Source organism: Sinocyclocheilus grahami, unplaced genomic scaffold (assembly GCF_001515645.1).
Source record: "Sinocyclocheilus grahami isolate Dianchi unplaced genomic scaffold, SAMN03320097.WGS_v1.1 scaffold1208.1, whole genome shotgun sequence".
NCBI classification, from domain to species: domain Eukaryota; kingdom Metazoa; phylum Chordata; class Actinopteri; order Cypriniformes; family Cyprinidae; genus Sinocyclocheilus; species Sinocyclocheilus grahami.
Window position 1 is genome coordinate 217,739 of NW_015506387.1, and position 7,683 is coordinate 225,421.

Genomic DNA, 7,683 nt, shown 5'->3' on the forward strand with positions numbered 1-7,683 from the left:
TCCCCACCCTAGGGACTTAAATCATACCACACTTATGGTGAGGCCAACACCGCATGATTACTCAGCCTGCATTTTCAAGATATAGGAGAAGAGGAGACCAAATTTTATCCAATTTATCCAATTTATTTACCAACAGGAATCAAATTTTTTCCAAATGTAGTACCTTAATAATTTCTTCCAACCAACGTTTAGCTGATGGGGTTTCTGTCGTTTTCCAAAACCTTAGGATAAGTTTCTTTGCCACAATAAGTCCATAGGACAGCAAATGTTGTTCAGATTTTTTAAGTGACATGATTTTATCAGAAATTCCAAATATCACAAGAAGTGGGTCGGGCTCTAATACACTGTGTAAAATATCTGACAGAGTTTTAAATACTTCAGTCCAGAATGAGATGCAAGGGAGTGGTTACATCAGTCTGACATTTGTCACAATATGGGGAGACATCTGGAAAAAGTCTATGTAATTTTGTTTTAGTATAATGGAGTCGGTGGATAATCTTAAATTGTATAAGGCAATGCCTAGAGTTGACAGTCGCCAATATTCTCTAGTGCGTCAGCCTAGGATTCTGAACATATCTCCTCCCCCAATTCTTGCTCTCACTGCAATTTTAAACTCTCTGTCGAAGGTAAGTTCTTTGACAACAATGAGTTGTACAGTAAAGATATCAGATGACTGACCCCACCTCCAAGCCCCAAGAGATCATCCAAACTAGCAGGAGTAGCCTCATTAAGACAGGGTATGTACTTTGTTACGTAATCCCTAATCTGCAAATATCTAAAGAAGTTAATTGCATGCAAACCGTATTGATCCTGTAGCTGTCTAAAGGAGGCAAAAGTGCCATCTATGAATAGGTTTCCAATAGTCTGAAGACCTAAGTCCCTCCATTTTGTAAAAGCAGCATCCATAGTAGAAGGGATAAATGAAGGGTTCCCGCTAGAAATAGGCAGGGATCTCCAGAACTGAATATTATTTTGCAGTTTAGTCACTAAAGGGGGGAAATTAGCTTTAAATAATGACCGAAAATCTTTTGTGACCTCAATTCCTAAATATGTACGTTTATATTGTGTTATTTTAAATGGGAAGGTTTGGAGAGCGGAAATATCTCTGACCTTTATAGGCATTAATTCACTCTTAGACCAGTTGAAGAATGTTACTTTTCTTAAGTTGACTTCTGTTTACTCTGTCTTATGCTGTCTTTTCTATATATTACTCTCTGGATGTCCGATGTTTGCTTTACTTTCTGTATTATTGTTTGATGTTATCCTCACATTTCTGATGTTTATTATAAAGTGTCCTTGAGCTCTGGACAAGTACATGTCAACTTATTCTAACCCCAACCCTACCAGTCTACTAATACTCTACCAACACATGAATGTGTTAAAGGGACCATCAAAATAAAGTGAAACCAAAATGTGCGTACATTTATAACACTATACTTTGTGTTATATCACCTTTGCACTAAATTACCAACAACAAAAAAAAACTAGTTAAGGCTAATGTGAGGGTGTTTCTAATGCAGCGTCTCTGGGAGGGACGGTAAATTTGACATTGTTCTCTCTTCTCACTGCCGCTATCAATCTCTCTCTATTTTTTTCCTTTTTTTGAAAGTCATTAAAACACTATCGTGGAGTTTTTCTTTTGCTATTTGAGCAAATGGGAATGCAAAAAATATTTTTGTTTTTACTCTCCCATTCACTGCTCTTCAAGTTAACCCAACTATGATGACTTGCACTGCTGAGAAACACGCAAATATGAAAAAGGTTAATCTTGAAGAATTTCTAGTCTGACAGTATTTTGGCCACTGTTTCCAGCTCTACAAAGCTGCATTAAAAAGGTCTTGTTTTGTGGCCATCAGTCAGACACACACAGTGGTGGCCAAAATGATTAAAACACTAGTATTTTCAGCAGCTAAAAATTGTTTTAAGTCAGTTATTTCTATCTTTTGCTGTAGTGTGTCAGTAGGAAATATCAGTAATAGTGTAACAGTATCAGTAGGTAATAATGCAGTGAGATTTTTGTGCTGCACACAGAGATCTGATCTGATCATCATCAGTCTGTCTGGAATGACATGAAGAAACAGAACAAACTGAGACAGACTCAATCCAGAAGAACGGTCTCTCCGAGACGCTTCAAGAAACCTTCTGCAAAGCTACAGTGCTGTTAAAAGTTTTAGGCACTTGTGTAAAAATGCTGTAAAATGAGGATGCTGTCAAAAATAGATTTTCTTTATCAATTAACTTCTATTAACTGAATTAAATCATCATTTGGTGTGAACATCTCTGTTTAAAGTAGCTTTTGCCCTCGGTGCACTTGAGCAGAGTTTCTCAGGAGCTTTGGAGGAGGTTTCTTGAAGCGTCTCGGAAACACAGTTCTTCTGGATTGAGTCTTTCTCAGTTTGTTCTGTTCCTTCATGTGACTCCAGACAGACTGGATGATAATGAGATCTTAAAACCATTTTTTTGCTGGTGAAAATACTAGTGTTTTAATAATTTTGGCCAGCATAGTACATCTACTGTACAGGTGAATTTAATGCACTCTCTAAAAATGACATTTAAAAGAAAATTTAGAAACCGACTGGACACCTACCTTCTCCTCTGTCTGAAGTTCATCGTAACGATCAGCTGTGGACCATCCTCACGCGTGTCCTCGGTGAGACCAAATTAGGACAGTAATCCACATGTAAAGTGACAGCAAACACACGCAGATCTCCCCTGGTTCTGCTGTATCCTGCGGTCAGGCATGTCTCTTCACATAACAGCCCCCAAATCCCTAATGCCTCGGATGTAATCCACTTAAGTTTGGAGTGCGCAGAGAAGGCTGCTGTAGACGTCTCAGAAGGGGATTTTGATTTCAGCACAGGAGAAAAAATCAGACTAAAGCTAAACTGACTTTTTTGTGCTTCAGACTAAAAACCTACCGCAAGAGCAGGAATGTTATTCTAGATGAAAGTCGGCTTACTGTAGCGTTAACCTGTCGGGGTGTGCTGATGATCGCTCCAGTGGTTCATGTGTGTTTGCTGCTTTGTCCAGTGAATGCAGATGCAGTTGGATTCGATGTGTCCTGACCGCTCGCCACCTCAGATCTGAATGGGAAGCTGCTGTCAGCTATACATCGCTGCTCCGGTCTCAGCTCTGAGCCACGCCGCATCAGGAATAATGCTGGAATCCAGTCTCTCTCTCTTTCCATATGTGTGTTAATGAGGTGTGTGTGTGTGCGCGCTTACATCTCCCCCTCCTGCTCTCCTCAGACACTGACACAATGTGGCTCCTTCAACTCTCTCTCTCTCTTTCTCTCCCTCTGATTCAGATTCAAAGAGCATTGTTTGACTTGCTAAATATCCTTATTTTTTGTAATTCTTTGGTTTATTGCCAAAAACATTAAATTTAAGTACATACAAATAACAACAAAGTACTAATAAAGATGTAAGTGGGAGGAGAATGATGTGAGAGGGGGATGGTTCTTTAATGCTGTGGGGGGGGGGGGGGCACTGAGATTTAAATGCTTCCAGAATTTGATTGCTTATTTATGTATTTTTATAATTTGTGAATGTTTGCCTGACTCTCCCCTGCATGTATTATTTGTAGGTATAGAGCAGACGTTTAATTTAAGTGACGCCAGCGGCTGCAGTTCATTCCAGACTGAATACAGGTTTATTGGTGTATATGTTGAATAAAGTCTGTTTGTCTCACTCCACGCTTTTGAGAAAGATGTCGCTTTCATTTACTTTCAATGTACATATCAGTGCTTATGAATCAGAGACGTGACCGACATCCACACATTTAATTACGGTCGATTGGAATTTAGTGCTGCTTTGTTTCTTTGTTTTATTCAACATCCCATAAGATCAAGATGCTAAGTCTAATGGATTTTAGTTATCTTTGATTGTCATTACTGTGAGTTGATTTATATTGTGATTTTGTGGTTCTGAGTGTATGTTTTGGTTCTATGGTGTGTTTCACAGTAGAGCAGATTAATTTCTCTGTGTTTCTGAATAGACTGTATTCTGAGATTTTCATGAACTTCTTGACATGAATCTTGGATGGATATAAGATTTAGTCCAGTTTTCTGAACAACATTTCTCAATGATCGGTATTTTTTGTGCATTCTGTCAGAAAGTGGAGCTCTGTCTCAGTTTTCTTATGATCTCAACCTCTCTTTCAATGTCCAGTTTTCATTTCTCAATGATCGGTATTTTTTGTGCATTCTGTCAGAAAGTGGAGCTCTGTCTCAGTTTTCTTATGATCTTATGATCTCTTTCAATGAAAGCCATGTTTACCTGTGTCTGCTGGTTTCTATAGTTATGATGTGTCTTTGGTGTGTCTCTGTAGTGAGTTTGCACCTGCTCAGTGTTGTATCTGTTACTGCACTGAGGGTCTGTTGTGTCGTTCTGTATTTTTAGGGTAGGAGGAACCTGCAGGCTGCTGCTGCCTGTTGACAACATCACGTCTCACAGAGAGAGGAAGAGATGCTGCTTATGATGGATCTGTCCTATTGATTGTGAGAAAGACATTGAATCAGACCAGAGGGACAGCAGGGGATGAATGAACCGATGCTGAGAGGAATAGAGAGTCAGGGAATGATGGCAGAGAGTATGAGAGTGAGTGAGTGGGAGGACAAAGGGACCGTGAGAGGAAGGGGAGGGATACTGTGTGTTCTTTTATAGATCTGAAGCAAAGTGAATGATCTATTCATTGTCGTGCACAGATGCTTTGTGTGTGTGTGTGTTTCATTGCATTAGATTGTGCAGCATTTAGTGAAATCAGCGCAGTCAGTCTGGTTATCCACATGTCCACAAGAGTGAAAACCTCAGCAGTTCTGATGTATTAAACACAGTTCAGTCACCATATAATAATCACGCTTTCTGTTTATCGAAGCGTGCTCTGCGATAATGGTTGACTGCATGATTTAAGTGACTGTGAAGAAGTGTTTACTCATGCCAGTGTCAGGTGTTTTCTGTGGATTTGGGCTTTCCAAAGAAAAAAACATACACATCTTGTAGACCAAAGCATCCAGTCATCTTGACTAAAAATACAATGTTTAAAATCTCTTTATTTCCCTTATGGATGATTGAATAGGATGAACACAATCTGTGGATCAAAAAAAACATACATGCTTCACAGGACGTACAACACTGTAAACTTTTGCCATGTTTACTCTATAGAATCGCAATATTTTTATTGTATGTGACCCTGGACCACAAAACCAGTCATAAGTAGCACGGGGTTATTTGCAATAGCCAAAAATACATTGCACGGGTCAAAATTATCAACTTTTCTTTTATGTCAAAAGTCATTAGGATATTAAGTAATGATCATGTTCCATGAAGATATTTTGTAAATTTCCTACCATAAATATATTAAAACTTAATTTTTGATTAGTAATATGCATTGCTAAGAACTGCTAAGAAAAGACTATTTTTTTTGCACCCTAAGATTCCTGATTTTCCAATAGTTGTATCTCGGCCAGTGCTTGAAGTGGAAAAAAATAAGTGCCGATATTCAACGATATATTCTATATTTTTATTTTTTATATTAAATAAGTACTTTTTAATTTTCATAATTCACAATGTAGTGCCACAATCAATCAATAATTAAATAAACATTTTCCAAATAAGCACAAGTCAAGCTGCGATACCAAACAGGACCACAGGGAGAAGCCAAAGACCACTAAACCTCCTGCCTTGACCTGACTGGATACATTCAGAATCGCTAAACTTCTTACCACCGCATAACACCTCAGCCAGCCAGCATCCATTATAAAACATTCTGTGCTTTTAAGCTAAATAAACAATTAAAAGAATAATGTACTGACATCTGGGCGTGAGTCACTATTCTCTCCACAATCTCTGATGAAATCGGATGTGTTTTTTCTGCATTAGCACTGTTTTGTACAACTGTTTGAATTAGCTTACTAGATCCTCCTTGGAGTTTATCGGTTTACGTTAATGATTGCAAAAACCTGCTTCTTTTCATTTTTAAGGTATTGTTTTCGTTATAATGTACTGATTCAAATTAGTAATTGATTATTATTCTACTTCTCCTGACATGTTCTTGCACGTCACACAATTTGGCTGAAAGGATAACAGTAGCCTATAGTGAAACAGGACAGCGCCCAAACATCCTCACATTATTCATATAAATTCTCCATCTTTCTAAAGAAGTTGACTCAAACATTTGAGTTTATCAATGTTTTTCTAATGTGTTATAGGTGTATGCCTTTGGACTTAAATGGACTGAGTTGTTTTATGCATTTTTGTGATAACAAATAAACGGAGCAGCCGTGACTGAACAAGTATGTTTTCTCATTTTATGTGAAATAATTAAATTATTTGTAGGTATAGAGCAGACGTTTAATTTAAGTGACGCCAGCGGCTGCAGTTCATTCCAGACTGAATACAGGTTTATTGGTGTATATGTTGAATAAAGTCTGTTTGTCTCACTCCACGCTTTTGAGAAAGATGTCGCTTTCATTTACTTTCAATGTACATTGATTTAATTAGGTTGTAGGTCTTACTTCCTAAACCACTTTCAAAATGTTTGTAAAATAATCCTTGGTGCCAGATTGAATCCAGTTATTCAGTAAAAATCTAATCTGACTAATAGTCTGTGTGTCGCGATGAAGTCCAGGAGTTTATTATACTACAGAATAACTTTTACAGAAATATCTCTCTGTAATTACTGGCTCTCCGTTTTTAAAGACGATAGCTGTTATCAGTGCTTGATTCCTGATGAATCAGAGACGTGACCGACATCCACACATTTAATTACGGTCGATTGGAATTTAGTGCTGCTTTGTTTTATCATTTCATTCAACATCCCATAAGATCAAGATGCTAAGTCTAATGGATTTTAGTTATCTTTGATTGTCATTACTGTGAGTTGATTTATATTGTGATTTTGTGGTTCTGAGTGTATGTTTTGGTTCTATGGTGTGTTTCACAGTAGAGCAGATTAATTTCTCTGTGTTTCTGAATAGACTGTATTCTGAGATTTTCATGAACTTCTTGACATGAATCTTGGATGGATATAAGATTTAGTCCAGTTTTCTGAACAACATTTCTCAATGATCGGTATTTTTTGTGCATTCTGTCAGAAAGTGGAGCTCTGTCTCAGTTTTCTTATGATCTCAACCTCTCTTTCAATGAAAGCCATGTTTACCTGTGTCTGCTGGTTTCTATAGTTATGATGTGTCTTTGGTGTGTCTCTGTAGTGAGTTTGCACCTGCTCAGTGTTGTATCTGTTACTGCACTGAGGGTCTGTTGTGTCGTTCTGTATTTTTAGGGTAGGAGGAACCTGCAGGCTGCTGCTGCCTGTTGACAACATCACGTCTCACAGAGAGAGGAAGAGATGCTGCTTATGATGGATCTGTCCTATTGATTGTGAGAAAGACATTGAATCAGACCAGAGGGACAGCAGGGGATGAATGAACCGATGCTGAGAGGAATAGAGAGTCAGGGAATGATGGCAGAGAGTATGAGAGTGAGTGAGTGGGAGGACAAAGGGACCGTGAGAGGAAGGGGAGGGATACTGTGTGTTCTTTTATAGATCTGAAGCAAAGTGAATGATCTATTCATTGTCGTGCACAGATGCTTTGTGTGTGTGTGTGTTTCATTGCATTAGATTGTGCAGCATTTAGTGAAATCAGCGCAGTCAGTCTGGTTATCCACATGTCCACAAGAGTGA

General features: G+C 38.3%; 1 protein-coding gene across 2 annotated transcripts in view; it reads right to left on the reverse strand.

Moving 5' to 3' along the window:
- The window catches only part of LOC107568036 (transmembrane protein 121-like), a 4,499-nt gene extending 1,722 nt beyond the window's left edge, over positions 1-2,777 (reverse strand). The window contains exon 1 of one of the 2 annotated variants that reach the window (XM_016253874.1): positions 2,588-2,777. The gene's annotated coding sequence lies outside the window, so the exon portion shown is untranslated. Of the gene's footprint in view, positions 1-1,155; positions 1,285-2,587 lie in introns of those variants that run through there. The other variant, XM_016253873.1, reaches the window with a different exon arrangement.
- Positions 2,778-7,683: the final 4,906 nt, after the last annotated feature.